This window comes from Mauremys mutica, chromosome 14 (genome assembly GCF_020497125.1).
Source record: "Mauremys mutica isolate MM-2020 ecotype Southern chromosome 14, ASM2049712v1, whole genome shotgun sequence".
Taxonomy (NCBI): Eukaryota; Metazoa; Chordata; order Testudines; family Geoemydidae; genus Mauremys; species Mauremys mutica.
The window spans coordinates 16,861,527-16,884,734 of record NC_059085.1 but is presented as its reverse complement, the minus strand read 5'-3'; the positions used below and the strand labels follow the sequence as shown (position 1 = coordinate 16,884,734).

At 41.1% G+C, this 23,208-nt stretch overlaps 1 long non-coding RNA gene across 2 annotated transcripts in view; it reads left to right on the top strand.

The window, feature by feature from the left end:
* Window positions 1-23,208, top strand: part of LOC123349546 — a 30,437-nt gene that overhangs the window by 3,682 nt on the left and 3,547 nt on the right. For both annotated transcript variants that reach the window (XR_006573573.1, XR_006573572.1), the window contains exon 2: window positions 15,637-15,742. This is a non-coding gene — a long non-coding RNA (uncharacterized LOC123349546). The remainder of the gene's footprint in view (window positions 1-15,636; window positions 15,743-23,208) is intronic.

Sequence of the window (23,208 nt, the reverse complement as noted above, 5' to 3'; positions counted from 1 at the left end):
GAGCATTGGCCTGCTAAACCCAGGGTTGTGAGTTCAATCCTTGAGGGGGCCACTTAGGGATCTGGAGCAAAAGTCAGTACTTGGTCCTGCTAGTGAAGGCAGGGGGTTGGACTTGATGACCTTTGAATGTCCCTTCCAGTTTTAGGAGATAGGTATATCTCTTATTATTATAATATAAATACGAATATATTGATAATGGTTTGTTAGTTGTTATACTTTGTCCTCAGGCATTGCCAACTGTTAGCCTTAAGAACATTAAAAATGTAGAAAGAATAGTTTTGTAAAGCGAAGGGTGTTGGGCTAGATCCACAAAGGGGACTTAGACTCAGCATTGCAATGGCCAGAATTTGAGTGCCCTTGAGCCTCGTGGAATCTACAGCCCTGAGTTAGGCACCCAAGACCCTGATTCAAGGCATGAAGAGAGTTAGGCTCCTCTGAATGGGCTCCACAAAAGTCAACAATCTGAGTAGGGAGCCACCTAAGACAGATAACAGGAAACACGTAGGCTGGGGGGTGGGCTGTGCACAAAGAGTTAGGCGTTTAAGACCTATATTCAAATCCATGCTATATGTCAGGTAAGGAGGGAGGAGGGATTTGAATCTGGGTCTCCTACATCCTGCATGAATGTCTAACCACTGGGCTAAAAGTTGTAAGGGGGTCTACCTTCTCCTCAGGCTGTCTTGTGCATTGGGCACACCTGATGGCTTAGGCCTCACAGATCAGCTAGGTGTTGCCCTGCCTAGTTTGAAAATGCTGCTGGGACTTAGGCATGTGCTAGGGGTTAGGCACTGGCAGAAATTAAGGAACCTATAGGGCTTTACCAGTGGAAGCGTAGGGGCATAGGGATTAAGGGGCAGCTGAGTTTTTGAGGATCTACATTTTGGACTTGGGCACCTAAATCTCTTTATGGATCTATCCCTTTGGCACAATACAGAGTCTAAAGAAAAGCTCTGTTATACAGAAGTAATAGAGGAGAAACAAACTTCAATAGCAAGGCAGGCAGTCTCCTTGATTGTACATATGTTTTAACTTGTGGATAGACAAGAACAGTCTTCATGCCACAGATGTCTAAAAACTTGCTGAGCTGTCATCTCGTGAAGCTATCAGTCAAGACCCTAGTCGTTTTGTTTCAGTCTCTTGTGGTTTTTTCCCCACCTCTCTGCATTTTATTGTAAAGGAACTCGAAAAGTCTCAAGTGTTGTTTTTATTGTTATTATTTTCTACAGAGCCTTAATCTGTTTTACATCTGTGTTTGACTGCAGAAAGGCAAGAAGGGGTAAAAATGGATCAATCCACAGTTAAGGCAGTCAGAAAGCTATTTAGTACTATGGTGAAATAACACCTGTCCAATCCTGACAGATTTCAGTGCAAGGAGCTGCAAGAAACGTTAAACAATCCTTCATAATTTTTTTAAGCTAAGTACTAATATTCCCTCTTGGGGCATTTCTGAAACTATTCATATGTAGGTTCACTGGAAATATTTAGGAGAAACAGCTGGACATTACAAGGAAGCTGTCTTTTATACTTAGCCTCCTTAAGCAACTGAGTTCATATTTATGGAATTTTTTATTGCTTCAAATTTCCTCCTGCTACCCCCAAATTTGCTGTATTTTCCTTTAACAGGAGATTTTTTAAAAGTGGCCCAACATAGAGCGCAGATTTTCAAAACCCTAAGGACCTGATCCTGAACTCCTTGCTCAGACACAGCTCTTGGAGAACTCCTGGTGCTTGAGTTAGGTGTCAGTTCAAGATCAGGTCTTGTGAAGGGGTTTGCTCACTTCAGGAATGCCTCCCCATGGACCGAGTGTTGTAGCAGCTGTCATTTGGTCTGAAGCCCCCTGTTGATGGCTGCTCCATCACTGTAGTGGTCTCTCCTCCTATATCTCGACTCTACAGCCAGCAGCCAAGGTCTGCACAGCCCAACTCCTTGCTGCTGTTTCCCTGGGCTTCTTCCTACCCAGCCTTTCTCAGGCCTTCTTCCCTGCAATGTCTCTAGGGTGACTCTTCTTTCAGGTTAGGATCCCAGGGCTCATTCTCCTCCCTGGGCTGCCGCCTCACCACTTCTCTGTTCCCAGAGAGGAACTGCAGACCCTCTCCCTGCAGCCCCTCTTCTTGGTCTTTTTTTTTTTAAAGAGGGTGAAAAAGCCACACCCCTGAGCAACATAGCTAAGCCAAACTAACCCCGGTGTAGACAGCGCTAGGTCAACAGAAGAATTCTTCCATCCACCTAGCTCCTGCCTCTTGGGGAGATGGATTAACTACAGTGACCGGAGAACCTCCTCCCTTCCCATCGTAGTGAGTGACGACATTGAGACACCACTGCAGCATTTCTAGTGGAAACAGCCGTTGTCTTTGTTTTTTCAGCTCAGCAGCCTTTCAAGCCCATGTCTACTACAAACTTCCTTTTTCTATACTAACCAGCCTGCTCCTGACTAGCTGGGCTTCGTGATCAATTAAGCCCAGATCTCCTTCCAGGTGCAGCTAGGTAATAGAACTGGCATCCTAGGCCCACATTAACCCATTCATGGTCCATGCAGGGGTACGTACCACTTCACAGGCCTCTTAGGGGAGAAATTTTCTAAACTGGCCCTGACATTTTATATGTAAGACCGCAGCCACACAGATGTAGATCTGCATATGCAAATCAGGTTTTTAAACATGCAGCCACCTGATTTGTGTTCACAAATACTCATAAATGAGTACAGCCAATTTTTCAGGTACTGCTTCTGCAAATGATGCTGTCAGTATTACTGACCTGCTGCTGTGAATACCTTAGGACAGAGTTATTGATATGCTTTAGTCTGGTCCAACACACCACCAGTGAAACTCCACGACAGCATTAAATCATTTTAACTGGGCTCAAAATAGATAAACAAACATCCCTGAAGTCCGTGCTGCTATTAGATCATAATCTGGCTAAAACATAGAAAGTACAAAATGTCCTCAGAGGATTTTTTTTCCTCTTATTTTTGTTTCAATCTATCAGATCAAGCAGTTGATGCAAGATTTGGACTGAATATAACATTTCAATAACTCATATTTTAATCAGAATCAGACGTATAAATTCTTTTTTGAAACCAGCCCAGAAGAATTTTCTTTAGGGTATTTTGGAAGCATTGCATATAAACTGTGATGTAGTATCTCCCAGTGTTCTGGGAGAGTATTTATCTTCATTACTACTAAACTATTTCATCATTATTTGCACTTGACAGAATAAACTGAACAAATAATAGGTTGTGACAAGTAAACTGTTAGGAGAACCAAGGATATGTTTTTATTGTTGTTTTTCCAAAAAAAGCCCCGAATCTGAGTTGGAGGAAAATGTGTGCTTTATAACAGAACAATTGAAAAACAACTAAAACCCTGTAGTAATATTTTGCCATTCAAAAAAACAAATTACTTCTCCCCAGTAGATGACAGGTTGCTGACAGTCACTCACACAGGCCCCGATCCAGCAGAGCACTGAGCTCCCCTCTAGACTAGGAGCACTTTACCAGTATAGGAATACTGGCATGCTATAAAAGAGTGTTTTGCCGTATCTACATTAGGGGCTTCTGACAGCCTGTGTATTCAGGATGCAGTCATTCCAGCAAAGCTGTGATTTGTACTGGTATTGTAAAACCACCCCCACAAGTGAAATGAGCTATACCGAAAAAAGCAGTTTCGATAGTATAACTGCATCTACATGAGGAGGTTCTGCCAGCACTGCTATGCTGGTCAGGGATCACACCTCTTCACACGCTGGACTGACGTAGCTACGCCAGCAGAAATCTGTAGTGTAGACACAGCCTAAAGCACGTATTCAATTTTATGTGAACAGGGCTATGGGCTTCAGCAGGACGAATCACATACTTAAAGTCAACCGCATGCTTTGCTGGAACTGGGCCCCACACACGTCCTTGCCCTCTGTACAGTGTGACAAACCCAAACAGCCTTTAGGTAAGTAGCCTAGTCAAAGGGGCAGCGATAGCTGCTGGTGACCACTTAGAACCATGTGCTGCTCTTCCCCTTCCTTCTTCCCTGTTTGATTCAGCAAATTTTGGACCAGTGAGACCAGACAAGGAAGCAACTCAGCCCACAAGTTGGGTTCTTCCAAATCATGAGACAGGACCTCATATTAAAGACAGTGTAGGCTGAGGCACACTAGTGTAATATGCATCTTGATTAGAAGATCAGCTGTATTTTCCCCATCAACTTCTTATCTAGACCCAGGCTACAACAATACAGCCTGGATGCATGGCCACCGAGTCATTGTTCTGATAGGAACCACTTGCTAGATCCCATTGTAACTGTTTCTGTTTGACTGCCCAACACCATAGATGAATCTGGTAGGACCCAGAGCTGAACACTGTACTAACTCCCAGAGGATGAGCCATACAATCCAGAGAATGGCCACTCAGTTCCTCAGAGTGTTTCCTCCTTCCAACTAGTATTGCTATTGATTTGCCTGGGTTCACTTCATCTAGGTTCCAATCTCTTTCGTGCCCTGAGAGTTCCAGAAGATAGTACTGACTGTGCTGGGCAAAAAGGATCTATGTATCCCCTAGAAACTGTGCTGGGCAAAAAGGATCTATGTATCCCCTAGAAAATATGTTGTGTAATAATGTTGGTTATACATGGTAAATAAACTGGACAGTAGTTTGAGAATTAGAATAAGTTGGAGATTGGATGGTAGGTAGTGAGTTTGTTGGCACTGAGTGTAAATTACCTGAGAATGGATTTAAATACCTGTGTAATAGATGCATCTTCTTATTTTTAATTCCTCTTAAAGAAACCTCCTCAATCCTCTGTTCCAAATCAAATAGCTATTTTTCTCTTGTTCTTTTCATTCTAGAAAGAATAACTTGTGGAAATTTTAAACTTTGTACCTAACCATATCTCCATTCTAATTTCCATGAACCAATGGAAAATCTGACATGAAAACAAATCTGACATTTTCTTTTTTTTTTTTTAATTTAGCAGGATTTCCCCCCACAAATACAACTGGTCTTCAACTTTCCAAAGCATAAAAACTACTTTTGTCTCTATCTCAAGACAAAGCTGTAAATGATTTCTCTAGACACCTTTGCTTGCATAGTTAGAAACAGATTGTGATAGCCCTTGATTGGCTATTGTACCAAGGCATGAATTGTGCAAGAAGCTTCTCCTGCTCCAACCCCTTTACATTGCAAAGTGAAGCTTCCTACAGTAGTAGTCTGTGTGCTCGCTATTTTCTGAGGATTGCAGACACTGTTTGTTCCTACTTTCCTCAACAGGGAACAAGTCCCCCAAAACAGGGTGGTGGAGCAAGGAAGAGGCATAGCAGATGGAACAGATTGCACGTTGCCACCTCCCGAGCATACAGAGCAGCAGAGTAGCTTGTGCCTGTCTGAGGCACTATATCCCTGGTCTTCCTTCTGGAGCAATGTGGCTTGATGCTGCCCCTACACAGGGCTGTAGTTTAAATGCCACAATCTAGCTCTTAAATAACATACAGCTTGAGTTTAAACTGTTCCTGGGTTCTAGAAAATAGTTTCCCAGCCCCCTGAAGGGATACGGGGAGAAAAAGAGAATGAATCTTGAAAACCCTTATGTTCTCTTTGGAAGAAAATCATCTGTTTTTCCTTTCTTGCAAGCTCCTAGAGTCTATGAGTAGTGCCCTGCTGCTATATCTCAGAACTGCCCATTTTGCCAAATATCTTTCTGATGCAGGTGCCAATGTCATTTATCCAAGGATGATGTCAACATTCTTGTGTCATACGTGATAAATGACAGCTTAAAAGAGTGCCTCCTGAATTCTGCTCCTTTCACGTGGTTCTTTCCTCATTTACTTTACACTCTCAAGTGAAATGACATTTTATTTCCCATAATGTTTCAGTTTAGACTTATGCTGTCTCTGGAGAGGTGAACTTTCAAACTGGCTCAAGATGAATGATTAGTGCCAGGCTTATAAGGCCAAATTCATTCCCAGTGAAAATTTAGGAAGGCACTGGAGGACTATCAATGGTTTAGCCTGTGTCCTCAATGCAAAGTGGGCAGTTTACCAGCCTGGATGAAAATAGATGAACTCCAGCCTATCCCACCTGTGGGGCCAGCTAGCCTGAGTTTAAAAGTACACTAAACTCAGGTGAGAGGGTTTTGTGTATGAACCAAAGGGGATTAGGGGCAGGGGCTCTATGTATTTTGCTGCCCCAAGCATGGCAATCAGGCGGCTTTTGGCGGCGCGCCTGCGGAAGGGCCGCCGGTCCCGCACCTTTTGCGTACCCACCGCCGAATTGCCACCAAAACCACCCCAGGCATGCGCTTGGTGCACTGGTGCCTGGAGCTGCCCCTGATTAGGGGTAATGCCCAAGTAAGGGCCCAAGTTATGTCTGCAATGAAGACATGGCTTTATAGTGAGATTTTCGAAAGGGATCAGCACCCAGCATGCTACGGTCTTTGAAAATCTGGCCCCAGTTGTAGCTGCTGAGCCACACTGAAAATTCCAGCCCTTGTGCCTTGAAGGTTGTTTGTACAAGGTCCAGGGCACAGTGTTCAAATCAAGATGAAACTGATTTTTCTGAAGCAGTTGGCAATCCATTCAATTCCATTCTCAATACGTTCCCTCACATGGTCTATTGATGTATCCATCTATCTTAAGGGTTTTCTACTGCTGCCCATTCATGTAGTGCCTGGATGCCTTCCATGTAAAACCAATAGCAATAGCTAAGTCCCTAGTGGACTTCATGGAGTCTTGGTCACTTATTTCTATATGGGATAAAACCTACGTTAGAGGTTTTTGTTTTGTTTTTTGAGTGAGTGGGAAAGAGGTAGATTTTATTAATTTCCTCTGATTCCATCCAATCCACACTTGACCTTTAGCAGTTTGGGTCTACCAAACTATCTCCCCAAAATAACTGAATCTTGTCTCCCAAAATCACACTACTTTGCATAGAGACACTCCAAATATTTTGAGGAGAGTTAAGGAAATGATGCTTCAGATTACACCCCATTCTGAAGCCACTCATTTTAAGACTGGTCTACACACACTTGCACCAAAATAAAGAACTGGTTTTGATTCACATCTTTTGTTATTTCAGAGCAAGCCTGCACGTGGACAGTAAAAAGGGACACGTAAGGAAAAGCACTTTTATTCCACAAAATGAATGTGCACACACAGAGAACAAAAGGGGTGGACTGAAAATGATTTAGTTATTTTGATGCACGTTTGCATGTAGACTAATCCTTACGTACAAAGTATGTGAGGTGCAGAATCGGATCTTTCTTTCCCTCCTGCTTCCTGTTGCAGATCCTTTCACCATTAATGTTCATTTATGTTTTCAGGGGTTTCTTTACAAGGACTAGGGCTAGAAATGTTTTTTAATTTTATTTTTAAAGCAAAAGGTGAGATTTTTTTCTTTACATTTATCATTTGCCCAAATCAGGGCTCCTTCTTTAGCTGCAGGCTTCACCAGCCCCAAAGGCTGTGATCTTATCTTAGGCTGCCTGATACCTGTTGCTGGGTTTTCTTTTACAGAAATGACCAAAGGCTTGGTATTCTTTTCTAGACCTTAGATACATAATACGAGACCTTAAGGCACTTAATCTTATCTCACAATTCTACTCTAATATTTTCAGAACTGCCAGATCTCCCACCACCTACTAAATTACTATATTCCCAGAATATGTTGGTGACATTCACACGCCCAATAACTTAGTGCAAAGGTAGAGCTTTGCAGTCTGCAGCTTTGCAGTCTGCAGTCTTCTCTGGCTATACCGAAAGAAGGACAGGAGACATTTGACATGGGTTTAATCAGGCCACAACTCTATTATTAGATGTCTGGGCCTACCCAGCAGGTAAAAGTGTACAGTACAGGTAACCCCATGTTTATTCCATAATTACCCAGGGGACTTTTACCACTTCCCGCTCTGTTTCCATCCAGGTCCCTCCAGCAAATCCATTACAGGGACTGTACCATCCACCTCCCCACCCCCCTCATAGGAGGGTGTCATGGGATCTCACCCCCACTTTGAGCTTGTGGGTTCAAAGATGGGGACCCGCATGTATTCTGCCACCATGTCCTATGGGATCTCACCCCCACTTTGAGCTTGTGGGTTCAAAGATGGGGACCCGCAGGTATTCTGCCACCACCCTAACCCTTAGGGTAGGGTTCCTTCTCGCTGCCACCACTCAATTAGGAAATGTGAATTGAGACACAGTCCTTCCCCAAAATCCTAGGGGATTCCAAGAGCCCCAAATCCATGGAGTTCTTACACCCAGGAGAAACAAACCATTCCCCCTGCTTCCTCCCCCCTCCCTTTTCCTAGGAGAGATACCGGGATCCAACTACAGAGGGATACCTCCCCCTCCCCTTTCCCTGAGAATCCACCCAAGGAAAGACCAACAAGTCCTTAATAGAAAAGAATTTATTAAAGAATAAAAAGAAAATACAGAATCTCTATGAGCCCAAGCTGGACACTCATAGGGTATAACCTTATCAATCTCTGGAGAGAATTCCCCCTCCCCCCTTTCTCAGTCAAAGCAAAATCAGCAAACAGGAATAAAGCATTTCCTTTAGCAAACACACAATTGCAAATATAGAAATCAAATCATAAGACTAATTCGCCTTTCTAATTAATACTCACTATTAATTAGTAGAAACTACTCCAGGAGAACTTGGAGACATGACTGTCCTCTGTTAGATCCAAAAACAGTTCTCACACAGACAAAGGCTTCCCTCCACAGAGATTTGAAAAAATCTTATCTCTGATTGGTCCTCTGGTCAGGTGGTCACCAGGTACTACATGTTAACCCTTTCCAGGTAAAACAGACCTTAACCCTTAACTATCTGTTTATGACAGAGGGTTAAGGTGGGCCATAATAATGGGGGTTGGCTCCCTGCTGTACTAATCATAGGAGTTCCCAACCGCGCCCCCGCCTCCTATTCACTCCTTTACCGAACACTTCTTTTTGAGTCCTTTCTCAAGCCATTTCTCCAGTCACTGTATACCTTCCCTATGGAGCACCTGCACTGGACATCCGCCCTACACTTAAATAATGAGTTGCGACATATAGCCTGCCGCCCATCACGCCATGCATGAACAGAGCCCACCCGAACCCACTATGGGGAAGGTGGAAAAAACCCCAACTCCACCTAGGCCGATATGGTGGCAAGGGAAAAATTCCTTCCTAGAACCCTCAACAAAGGGGCGGCTAGTGTAATGCCCACAGCAGGTCTGGACCAAACCAGGTATTTCCCCAGCTAAAGGGGGAGGGAGGGTGGATGCTGCCTCACCATGTTCCATGCAAAAGGGAGGGTTAAGGCACAGGGCTGCCCCTTTTAAATCCCTCGTTCCCAAGGGATGAGTCAGCAACCACGCTGCTCCTTTTGCAGCAGTCTTCATTCCTCCCCCATCCCCAAGCCAATAAGCACAGTTCCCTTCATTGGCCGGCCAGCCAAATACCCACCCTTTCCCTCCACCCCCCACTTAAAGGTAAAGGGCGGTCATTCTCTCAGATAATCCTGTTGTTAATATTTTGATGTGAAAACTTTTGTTCGGGCTTCTCCAGGCTCTGAGAAACATTCCTCGTTCTCCAGTGACTGCCAGGAGCACACCAGGTAACTTTTCAAGTCATGTTAGGTCAAGATCACTTTAAAAAAAGAAAAGATAGGAATTGATGATTTCTTAATGCTTATCTAGTCTGGCTTTATCCATTATTCTTTAAGAGTAGTTTTTCTGTACTCTCTGTTTCTCTAATGAAGCCTGTTTACCAAAAACACCAGTCTCTCCCATGTGCTTTATATGGTTTGTAACTCAAAAATTAGACACAATTATTATAATCAAACTACCTTGCTGCCTTTATGTAGATAATTATCTATCTAAACTCTTTAAGGCAGCCGCTACTCTTGTGCAAATACAGTAACTCCTCACTTAATGGTGTAGTTATGGTCCTGAAAAATGCGACTTTAAGTGAAACAATGTTAAGCAAATCCAATTTTCCCATAAGATTTAATGTAAATGGGGGGGTTAGGTTCCAGGGAAAACATTTTTGCCAGACAAAAGTCATTATATACATTTTAAACAATTTTTAACCAAGCAATTTAATACTACGCTGGGGGGGAGTAGAGTGTACATGCTGTGTGTTTACAATCATACTGTACATACAATACAGTACTATAGTTGGGAGAGTGGAGCATTGCACAACTTTAAATGAGCATGTTCCCTAATTGATCAGCAATGAAACAACGTTAACCGGGACGACTTAAAATGAGGAGTTACTGTAATACCAAGGTTCAGGGGGATGCTCAGGGGCCTTGGGAACAGAAGTGTTAGTGGGAAAGATCAGTTTTATACCTCATTCCCCCATAACTTGTCCATTGTTGTCACTCCATCCTCTGACAGCCAGTCTAGTGTATCCTCTCCACTAGATTACACCCACTGTGAATCCAGCCCCGATCAGTCATATCCAATGGCTCTTTGGTGAATTGAGTTGTTGGTGGTCTTAGTCCAGTTTCCTGGGAGGAAGTTTTCATATCACAAAGCACACTATCACACTTGACATGAGCCAGGAACCTCGTTGGCAGACTCAGCAGCGAGACAAAGGATGGAACTGGTGTAAAGACTGACCTATCCCCTCACCTATACAGGTTATGACTAAGACACACAGTGGGGCATTGTAGGGGAGTTTGCTGCTGTGGATGAACAAATTACTTCAGATGTCAGTTGTCAGTACAACATGATTAGTGTTTGCATTACAATTACACCTAGAGGCACCACCTGAGACTGTGCTAGGCACTGTACAAATACATAGCAAAAGATAATCCTTACTCTGAAGAGCAAATGGACAAGAGGTGAGGTAATTTGTCCAAGGTAACACAGCTGGTCAGTGGCAGAGCATAGGTTATAAAGCAGGTCTCCTTAGTTGCAGGCCAGTGCCCTGCCGACTTAGTCACATACATTTAAATGAAAGTCAGCAGCACAATTTTTAAACGTATATCTGCAAGTTGATGGTCTTTGTTGATATTGGAAATTATACCTCAGTATAGAATGGTGCAACTTAGGGACACTAAAAGGAAAGCACCGAAATGAGGAGTTAGTGAATTGCATACGTTATTTGAACAGATTTCTGAGTATGAGAAACCAAGTGCTAGTGTAAAAGGAATAAGTCAATGATATAGATGCTTCTACACACTTACAATTATCAACCTTTTACTTGGCCATCTTTTCATATGAGATGACAGATAATAGGAAGAAGTCAGATATGTTAAAAATATACTTAGCTTTAACAGCACTGAGACACTTAAGTTGTCAGCAGACCAATTATTAATCAGATTAATGGACTTTTAGAAACCCACTGCACCCCTAGGACAATTGCTTGGTTCATGTTTCTTGAATACAGAATAAGGTTGCTCACATGTTACAAGACCCTCAATAATGAAAGATATAAGAAACTAGCATTCTTTAGAATGTGGTGCTATAGCATCTCAGCTACAGGGATGCTGAGTACTGCCTGTATGAGAGCATGGTTTAATGACACTTTTTCACATATGGGCACATGGGCATAAGGAACTCCTGTCAAAACTTAATTTTAGAAAAAATGTTCTGATTGTATTTTTAAAAAATTGTTTCTTTGTACACTATTAGAAATATAAAACATAACTGTAAGAGCCAACAAGGGCACCAGCAGTAGTAATAACCAATCTAAAAGGTGCATTCAATAGCTAATTTATTTCAACCAAGGTAACAATAACTTGACAATATGAAAGAAGTTTTCATAGACTTGTAAGGGAACTGAAATCTAACAACGTGCTGAAATGAAATCTATGGCTGAGATTTTTCTAAGCCACCTATTTCCTCTTAGAAATGTAATGTCCAAAAAGTTCAGGGAGTCTTCTAAAACTCTTTCCGTTATGCCTGACAATATCATCTTACGAAAATGGAAAGAGAAAAGGGTCAATAAAACAGTTCAGCTTCTGCATTGTTTTCATGAGATCCTGAAAATGCACAACTGGGTAGACACATTTAAGACTGAGCAATACTATCTTCTGTATATTGGCATTAATTTCAATATTTTGCTTAATTATTTGAGATATTTTGTTCATTTGCTAAAATTGTTTTTTTTGGAAGGCAGGAGGAAAACACACAGGAGTTTTGCCATTGAAGGCCTGATCCAAATCCCATTGAAGTAAAAGCAAAAACTCCCATTGATTTTAATGAACTTTGGATCAGTGGGATCAGAATAGGGTCCCTTATGGTATGTCTGTCAGCATTTTAGAGCAAGCCTCCCAGCCTTGGTCGACAGTCTTGGGCTAGTGCTTGCACTTGTGATCATAAAAATAGCTGTGTAGACACTGCTTTGAAGGTGCAGCTCAGGTGCTGAAGTGTAGGCAGGGCGGGTATGCTGTGTAGACTTACCCTTAGAGGCCATTGAAGTCAATGGCAAAACTTCCATTGATTTTAATAGTGCGGGATTGGTCCCTAAGGCCTTGAGCCTACATGACTGACATGTATGGGATCTTTGCCATTGACTTCAAAGGACGCCGGATCGGGGGCTAAGTCCCTGGTTAAAGTTAAGCACGTGCTTAGGTGCTTTCCTGAATCAGGGTGTAAGTGACTAATGGATAAAGCAGGAACATTAGTGGGAGAATACACTTTCTAGTCCCTCCTAAAAGCAGTGGATGTCTCAACTGGTAAGAAACCCCTCTCCCCCCAAGGAAAAGTAAATAATATACAAATAAGACTAGAGCTTGTATATTTAATAGCTTTTCAGTTTAGCAATTTAAACCTAATTACAAAGCAGCTTCTATTTCAACTATGTTGCCACTGAAACTAGTTGCACTAAAAGGCATCTTTATATATTTGTCTCATGTATTTTATACAGTTGTAATTTTACCTGTACGTCTGTAACTTGCCTTTTTATTAAAGTAGGGCTCGTGGGGGCTTTTAAGAAAAGAAATAATAAATAAAACCAGCTTCCCTTAAGGAACCACTAAACTTCTGCTATGTTGGTTGAAGCCAATAGGTATCGTACCCAAAATTACAAAAGGCTTTGGCCTTTTGTGGTGTGTGTGAGTTTTAGTTTAATTACTGTAAATATTTCCACTTAAATGATTTATTGGCTTCCTTTGTAATTTTGTCAGCGTTCACTTGCCATTTCAATCTGAAATGGCTATTAGCCCCCTCACCCCACTTTTTTTTTTCTTTCTTAGCAAGAAGTAAATCTCTGCTATTTGCTGATTTGTTTATTACGGTCTGGAAACTTAATCCCCAACAAAGTCAGAGATTTTAAATATGCCAAATCATCTTAAAGCTACATACTAGTTATATGGGTGACATTATATGTGTTCATGAGAAATTCATTTCAAGTACTACAAATGAGTCCTTTAGTAATACCCAGGAGTCATAATGTCTGTGACATAATGAACCCTCCTAAATTACAGCCTACACTAATTAGATCACTACTGCTACATTCCAGTCCCTGAAACAATTTGCTTAAAGTGGTAGTTACCTTTAATGAAAAGACACATAACGGAAAATGTCAGCAACCTTTTACATTCTACATGACTTATCATATGGACTGTCTAGTGTGAAGTGCTAACAATCTTGCTGGCATCGTCACCAATGAGACTGAGTCTATTGTAACTGAGTGGCTAGGGCATAAAAAAAGGACAGTGTCCCCCCCACGAGGTAAAATATTCTGGCAAGTTTTGATATTCTCTTCACCACTTCACTGGTTAGGTGTTCTCTCAGTTTTAATCTTGCATCAACTCTGCTTTAAATGTAATATTCTATTATCTCTTCATTACATTTTCAATGTCTTTTGAGGAGCTCAACAATATTTTTATCCACTTTCGGGAAACATTCACGCTTTCCCTCACTCACACACTCTTACTTATGCAAGAGACAAAATGACATGGCTTAGTATTGTTTGATGTTACTGACTGACGTGCACAATGCCCTGGGAAAAGCATATGGGCCCAATCCAGATATCGGCCCAGTCCTTGCTTAGGCAAAACTCTCTGATCTAGAATCCCAGTGGGACCACTGAGATCAGTAAAAAGAAGGTGGCTGTCTATTCGTTAATTGATACTGAAGAATTAGAAGGGGGGCAAGACAGCACAAAACTTTGCTTCTAGGTGGAGTCTTTTAAAAAAAACAGTGGGAAAATGGTAAATAATTTTTAAGTAATGAACATTTAGAATATGGCAGAAATTCCAGCAATGAAAAGGGCTCATTTTTTTTGTGCTTAAACTTTTTAACCAGGACCCTTTTAAAAGGGTGAGATGAGACTATAAGAGTTGGTGGTACACTGTTGTATATGCACATGTGCTCATGATTGTCAGTTCAGGGTAAAGTCTGTCTCCTCCTCCTTACACCACCATGGGTGAAGAGGATCCTCTCACAGGAGACTCAGTCTGGTTCCACTGCTCCTACTGGCACATCTTCTGCATACCAGAAAACCCAACTCCACTGAAGCTCCCTGAACCCCAAAGGTGGTTTGGAATGAGGCAGTTAGGATGCCAGAGGTGGAAAGGTTTGTTCCCTCGCCTTATCTCTTGCCTGGGTTTTGGATCTATGTACTTAGGGCTTCACTGGGACCAAGAATAACAAATGTCTGGCATTGGAGAGGTTTGAACAGGCGAATGTTTGCAAGGCTGATATCACTTCCAATGCACATAAAAAATAATAAGAATGAGTCATTGAGATGCTTGTGGCTTCAGAGCCACCTGGTTTCAAGCAAAAATGTTCAGAAGAAACATTCCACCTTTGAAATTGGCATAAACACCCTGGACGCCTAATCTCAACCCATCAACTCTTGCCTTTCAAATCTGCTTCCATACCTGTGCTATAAACACACTCCTAGATTAAACTATAGTCCTAGATTAAACAGCACATTATGATCTTACCAAGTTTCCTTTTTATGGTATGAGCTTTACTGATCACCGCTGCACTGTACAAGTTTTCATACTGTAGTGCCTAACCTCACAAAGTCTGTGCTGGACATAGATTCTCTGGGGGCCACCTTCACACCCACACTCACCTCCTAATTCCTGACTTGTGCTACATGTTCCTTGCCTGCAGTGGTGAATGTTTTTCTCTAGTTTTAAGGTGGTTACTGTTTGCAACCGTGTAGGATACCAGCCTGCCCCCACATTTTTTAAACAATGTTGCACTTTTAAATTAGCTTTTTTAAATTTTCTTTTCTCCTTTTTATGATACTTTAATATTCTTGTAACTTGACTGTTTGCTCAGCATCCTAAGCATGTTGGCAGGAGGAACGGGCAGAAAGGATATACCTGTATAAGTAAAATAGCTATTACTTTATTTAAGATTAGCGTCTGAGAATTCTGCAGACCTTCCCACGGCCAACACCCACCTAAACAAACATTGCATTGAATAGAACACTAGACTAGAAACTCCCTTGCTTAAACTTTTGGTAGATGGTATTTTCCTGTTACTAGAAAAAGTCTCTGATCCCTCCAGCTAATTTGTACATGAGCCTATGCTTTGACTTGGAATTTACTCTTCAGAAGACCATGACTTTATTTATTCTACCGTCTCATTTTAGGAAGAAAACATGTCCGTGTGAGTAAGAAGGACTCCACCTGTTGTTAAATTGCTGTGCGTACATGATGTTAAAGTAGCCAAAACAGTAACACAACTTTTTTTTTCCAGTTGCCTCTGCAAAATAAGCTGCAAGGAACCTGGGACACTTAAGGAGGCTGACAGGCATGGAAAGGTCAAAATAAAGCAGGAGAGCTGTTTCAGCATATTCCTTCTGGTAATTCCCAACGGACTTTTCTTAGACCAAACGGCTTTTTTTTTTTCATTCAAGAAAATTAAGAGATGACAGGCTGAAACTGCCTACTTTCCTTTCAGTGTCAGAAAAAGTAAATAGTTTTAATCTGCAGTGGTTTCTGAGTGAATATCCTTTTGAAGTAATGATAGCTATAATTTAAAGCAACAGTTACCATATTTTCTTTTCTCTATGACATTCTTTGATGCAGTAAGTGTAACTCTGCTGAAAATAGCTGTAGCGATGCCTGAACATACTACCAGGATCTGCTGAGGTTCTGCCTTTAATTGCCATCATATGTATTTGATATCACAAACATAACTGACTAATGACAAGGTTACTGCAAATAATTTCTTGACATAAGAAGAAAGTAGTTCAGCGAGGCACATTCAGTTCAAAACGGTTTGCTTACACTAAACTTTTTTTAAAAGAAATTCCTTCTAATTAATGTAAATAGTTCTTCTCTGCAATAAGGCTGTCTATGCCTAGCTGTACATGCGTCAGTACGCTATAATGAGGTATACTTTATGTTATGATATAGCATCAGAAAATTCATGATTTAAAAAAAATGGAGTAAACACAATTTCAGAAATTTATCTTAAGTATGTAACAAAACGTCCAGACTTCTTATATTGTTACACAAAAAATTATATTTCATCAAAATGAAGCAGAACCCTCTTTGAGAGAATAGATTTTCTTTCTTTCTTAGAACAATTCCATTTTATGTGGTGGATCACTGGAATCTCACTTTGCACACTGCAGCCCTCTGAAACAACTCATGGCTTTTCATTCCATTCCACTGTAAAGACAGTTAAGTATGTCTGAATTCTCTCTAAGTGGATTCACTTTAAGGAGATGGTAACATTATTCCGGATGATTTTGCAATTCAGTGGAGAGGGAAAATGCACTGAACAATTATTTTAATGACTTGTTCAGTTACTTATTTTAAATATTTTTAAATTGCCATTTGAATGAGTGGTGATGAAGGATCAATCTGTTACATTTTTGCATGAGGGGTGAGACCTCTGAAAGGTCCTTCCCACAAAAACAGCCATGGCTTCCACTCATGAGAGAGTAGGGACTGCACAGCCGCAGGTAGCAATTAAGGATGTGTCCTAACTGCAGCATTCACTTGGGTGATTGGCACCCAGATCCGAGCCCCAGGGTTAGCCTAGCCCTGATGTGAGCTGCTACACTGAAAAGCCATACTTGAGTTACCCTGTCCTCACTAGTGCTGCACTTGTGCGTGTGTGTGTGTGTGTGTGTGTTGCTAGAATTTCTGGGAGAACTTGTCTGTCTCAATATACAGGGTGAATTGTGGGAAGGCAATGGAGGACGATCAGCACCTGAGTGGGTTAGCATGTGTCCTCATTGCAAAGTGGGTGAGTTACCAGCTTGAATGAAAGCCTCTCTCAGACTTCAGCCTAGATCCCCAAACAAGCCAGCTAGCTTCGGTTGAATGCACCACCAAATTTGGGTCAGAGGTTGTTGTGTGAATGGGATGGGAGTTAGGGGCAACACACACATAAGAGGCTGAGTTAGCCGTGAAGGACATTTCCCTAAATATAGAGAACAAATGAAATGTGCAGGGCTGGGTGAGAGGTCAGAGGGGCATTAAAGGGGACCAGAAGGGTACACTGAGCAGAGAACCATGGACAGTGTCTTGAAGGGGAGGGCTCTGTCTATAGAAAGAACAAAGAGCTCCCCCTTCAACAGTGGGAAAGGGCCAAACACGCCCCCCACGGAATCAACTTAAATACAGGGAACAAATAATGAATAAAAAGACCTTGCATCAAAGCCAGGGTTTCAGAATGAGACCCTGAGCAGAGAACCCTGGACAATACCCTCTGCCCTGTAAAGACGTCCTGGGAGTCAGTAGATGTAAGTCAGACTTTAAACCCAGGTGGCTGAAGTCCTATCCATGATAGTTACTGCATGGGCAGTCATTACACAAATTTTCTGCCACCACTCTGGGAATGTGTCGCAACCTTTTTCTGCAGGGCCTACACCCTAGCGAGGTGAGAAGGTGGTTTGATCTTCATCCATATTTGTTCCTTGTCCTCTCTGCTGAGACTCACAAGTCAATGCCAGCGGCAGTGGCGGCAGATTGGTTTTTGAGGGTAACTCTCAGGATCGCACATGCTGCAGTGAAACATACAATCTGTGAATTTACATTTTAAAGGGTTGGTTTTTTTCCTATTGCGATGCCAGTTTAGCAATTCATTCAATCCCACAATAAATATCAGACAAACACTGGTTTTTCTGCTAATTATTCCTTGATATGTACAAATTAATCGTGCTATGCAGCACTACTCATCTGCAGCAGTGCCACCGTCGGCAGCAATTTCTATCAGTCCACTGCTGGATAAATATCCCATGCAGTTAAATGCTTACTTCCACCCAAGGCTGTCAAATTCTGCTTGCTTCACTCATGCAGGAAGGCCCCGATCCTGCAACGTATTTAGGCTCCTAACATCCATTGATTTCAATGTGGGGTAGGCCAAAGAACTGCATGACATTTTGGGGGATTAAAAGTCTGATTGAGAATCCTCTGGGGGGGGGAAGGGGGCTCTTGAGTCACAACAGGTTTGCCACTAAACACTTTCTCTACACCAGTTTTCCCATGCAAAGCATGGCAGCCCCCAAGGCCATCACAGACATTTGTTCATCTGTTTATGATCACACCATAATTTGCATGTTTAAGAATCCCAATATGTTAAACTCATAAATATTTTTCTTTTAAAGCCTGGAAAAAAATCATACGCGACCACAGAGAAAAGTGTGGCCTTAGCCAATGCATAATATGTTGTGGGCATGATCCCGCAATACTGAAGTCAATGGGCATTTTGTAATTAACTTCAATGGGAGCAGGATTGGAACATGTGTTCCTCTGATGGCAAATTTCTGGGTTTGGGTTTTTTTGGTTTGGATACAGAAAACGGGTTTCTGAGTTGTTAACTCTGGTAGCCGGATGGGGCTCCCAGTGAAGCTGATTGAACTAATGTCTTCAATGGAATCAAAATCAGGCCCTAATTCTGCTTCAGGCTAAATGGGAAATTGTTCTTTACAGTTTTTCTCATATTCCTGAATGTTCTCAAGCCAACTTTGCATGGTTTGCCTCCTTACTTATTTCCTCTTGTTTCTACATGAACATCTGTCTGAAGTTCTGTATTCCATACTAATTTTTCCGTTTCATTTTTTTTTGCATGCTTGAGCATGATCACAGTGTTTGAGTTCATTTGCACTAATTTGCCTAGTTTATATGCTTTTGATCTTTTTATCAGTTCTCATAGTTCATGAGTAGTAAGTGTGTATGTGACCAGGACAAGCATTTCTGTAGCATTTCCTGGCTCAGCTAACTCTTTGACAGTGTCTTATATGTAAATGATAGGGAGCTGATGATGGGACTGTTATTTTTTCACAGAGTATCTAAAATGGTGTAATGAAGGAGTCAGAGTGGTGGGCCTTTACAATCTGCTATGATCTTGTTGGCTAGCTTTGTACAGATATAAAGACTGTGTTGTTTCAAGTTTGTGTTTAGCCTAGGCCCTGATCTGGTCCCATAGGTGAGACTGTAATAGAGATAATAAAAGTTCCTTGCATTTTTTTGGTGTGGAAATTTTTTTGTGTGGAAATTATTCTCTACAGAACAATGTAAGCACAATAATAAAAAGTCATATCCTAGTGGACTAGAAATGTTTTAATGGAACGTGAACATCTTACAGCTAGTCTAGGGCATAGCTGTGTTTGTTGATTATCCTAATTAAAGTTATGACTTTCGCTGTGGTGTTTGAAATGGAACATTATTTAATAACTTAATTGCTCCATCCTTGGGTGAAAGTATTCCTGCAAGAGCAACCCCTGGAAGCATAGAGTCTCACATTAAAGTTGCAGTGTGTCTTAACTGGGACCTTCTCCGATCCCTTAGTGAAAGTGGCAGCCAGTGTCCATGCTTTGCTTTACTTCTGCTTTGAACAAAATGAACTATTTTTGCATTGTGGTAGTAAAGCAGGGCAAACAAAGTGTGATTTTTTTAAACAGACTGTCCCTGTGGCAAGAGCGAGTGTTAGGGCACTATAACCATATGGTGTCTAATAGGTTCTTGACTTCACTGGTCTCACTTCCAGCCATCCTTTTTTAGTGTACTGTTCAGCATAAAAACATGACTGGTAACGGCTCAGATCACACCTCACAACATTTGAAACTCTTATGTTTGACCACTTCTCCCACTCCCCCCAATTCCACAAGGCCAGAGAGTGGTTATTGGAAAAGTTCAAGCCCCCTCAGTTTAAAAGAGAGGAAGCTGCCAAGAGGGCATTCTCCATGAGAGGCCTTCAGCTTTGTAACTGGGGTCAAAGGCACTCACACGGCTGATCTTTATCCAGTCTTTGTGGCAGAAAGGGGTTTTGATTTCAACAACTGTTCATTATTTCTGGTTCTGTGGGGAGGAGCTGCAGTGGTTTGAATCTTTTATGTGACAATCTTTTGTTTTATAGCACACAGAGCCTAAGATGGGCACTCTTAAATATACACAGTACAAACTGAGACAAATACCACTTCTAAGCCTGATTGGAGGCAGCGTCCAGACCTCTGGTCTTTTGATATTCTAGAATGGTTTCAGTAGGTCATCGTGAAAGAAGCCCCTTCTAGGCCCAACCCTAAATTACATGCAGAAGGCTTACATGTCCTTCGGCAGCTTTCTTATAAACCATGAGAATGCATTGCTGGGGCAAGGTTCTTTCTGTCTTAGGGATGCTCTTTTTGTGTCTCTACTGGGGACACATTTGTTAGTTTATCTGTTGTTGTTAGGTTCCCATCTCATTTCTGATACCACAAGGCTGATGTTATTGCTCAATTGGAAGATATATTTCACCTTTCATTTCATTTCCCATTCCTGCTATCATAGAGTATGTTGATATATGTTTGCCTAGATCCATTCCTGTAGAGTTTGAGGGTAAAACTCTTCATCACATGTCATCTTTGTCTATAATTACTGTTCCGTCATTGTCCTGGAGAGGAGCGTCTTCTGTCACCCCCATCGTCAGGTTTTTGTTCCTTAATTTTTGAAGCTTCACTGTCTCTCGTACATATCACAGACGATGCTGATAGATTTTGTCATGACTTTTTTGATCTTCCTCTCACACACCCAGATCTTACTCCGCAATCTTCCTTGCATTTCTGTCATTGCTGATAAAATGTATTTCTATCAGTGTTATCAGTATTTTAATAGAATCACCAAAAATAAATATTCCAGCTGTCGTAATAGCAAATACCATGCCAAGAGCCATCACCTTGTGTTGGCTAGTGCTCAGAGCTGTATCTATATTGGTTCACATATCTTTCCTAGATGCATCTCTTCCACAAAAGTCAGGTGGAATAACTAATACAATTTTGTAGTTAACTAGCATGCTTGTAAGTTTCTAAAATCTTTCAAAGTCCTTCTTAACTTGTTCCTTATTCTATTGCCATACATTAAAGACCCTGATGCCTCCACCTCAACTCCATTTTTAAATAGTTGTGGAACTTCAAATGCCTGCTTGCAATGGTATTGCTCTTTGAGTCTTTTTTTAAGTATCCTTTGTTTTTCTTTTTGTATGTTATATAAATGTTACAAGTAGAACTAGTCTATTGTACTAGCTCATTCAGAACTTTATAAAATACCTTCCCAAAGTAAAAGTTTACTATTGCATTTAAAAAAAATAAGCATGATACCTTTATCACCCACATGCAGTTCTCTTTTAAAATATCTCCCATTTGAAAATCTTTACTGTAATAACTAGGATATGAGGACAAAGGCTGGAATTTTTTCCCAATAAGAAAGCTTTAAGCCATTATTTCTTAGTATAAAAACTTCTTTTTCTTAAATTATATACAAGTATTTTCAGCGGGACCTCCTGAGTACAACTATGCAGTATTAACACAGGTGTTACAAATACCCTCTCACTTTTCATATGCATGTTATGGTGGGGTGTTACTTGTGCTCAACTGTGTTACTCTCTGCTTTTCATTCTCAGGATCGCCATTCTCTTGAGCTTCTTAAGACCTCTGGAGAGAAGTGGATCATAGACTTGTGTTTGGGACTATAGATACTGAGTCAGAGCAAAGCACATGCTTCTTCACTTCACATTTTATATATAATCATTTTTAAGATCAGCCTTGTCTTTTGCTCTGTTGCATCTCCAGGCCTACTGCAAAATCACCTGCTCCTCTTCCTTTCTTCTAAACCTGTATGTTCATATTTGGAAGAGAAAATCTATCCCATTCTTCAAAAAGAAGGAACTGATGCTACAGCAAATCACCGTGTACTTAAGGCTAAGATTTTCAGTGGAGATTTCAATGGGATTTGGGTACCAAATAGCCTTAGATCATTCGGAAAATCAGTCTAATGGTTCTCTGGTTTTGCTCTGATGGGTATCAAAAATTACATTTGCAGTAGAATTTTTCCTTTAACTTCCCACCTTCCTCCAAGGTGCACTTAGCATGGAGTGCCTTAAGAGCGTGGCATAGCATCCTCTAATTTTGCCTCCCCATTGCCTTCCCTCTGCAATCAAGCTGATTCCACTGGCTCAGGAAGGAGGAATTGCATGGTCATATTGGATCTGAGGTCTCTCACATGGTAACACATGACTCTGTCTAGAGTAACATTTTTTTGAAATTTCTATATACATTTTTAGCTACCTCATGATTAACTCCTTTCATACCATGCTAGTCTATAAAAAGAGTTATGTGGGTGTTCTGTGATTTTTTTTTCCCATGAAATTTTTGTAAATGGTGTGTAAGGAATGCCTTACTGAACAAGGAAAATACTGAGATGATGTGTTTGCCTTTCAGCACATGAGCAGGGTTTAATTCAGCATGCAGTCACATCTAAAAATCAAATACTGTTGTGGAGTAACTTTAAGCTAAAGTTGTATATGATTCTATAATAAATCAGAACTTGCACAGCAGTGTATTCAAAAGTCATGAAAGATTGTCATCAAAGTGTAATTAGCAGTGCATAGTCTTGGAGCTTGCTTTTCATACTTCTATTTTTTATATAATTTCAACATTTAAAAAAACCAGAATTGCATATGCTTTTCAAACTGTGAATGTTTTTTTCTTTATAAGAATTCAGCGTGAATCTCAGGAAACTTGCTAGTAGCCAGAGGATAAGACTTCACCACAGATCTAACTAACCTGGAGGGTCATATTATCACACAGATTAACCATTCTCAAGCAATTTCTCAAATTCATTAGGCAGCTAAGATGTTCTATTAACATTTGTCATGTGTACTTTGTCCTTCTACCTATTTGTTCTTAAACATATTTATTAGCAGGAAAAACCACTCAGTCAGCACCTGTCCTTATAGCATCTTGTTTGTACAATATTGTCTAATTATTTTTTCTAAAATGGAAGCAATTAAGTGTAGAACAACAAGGTCTATTATGTATTGCTGCTTCACAACTTCGTG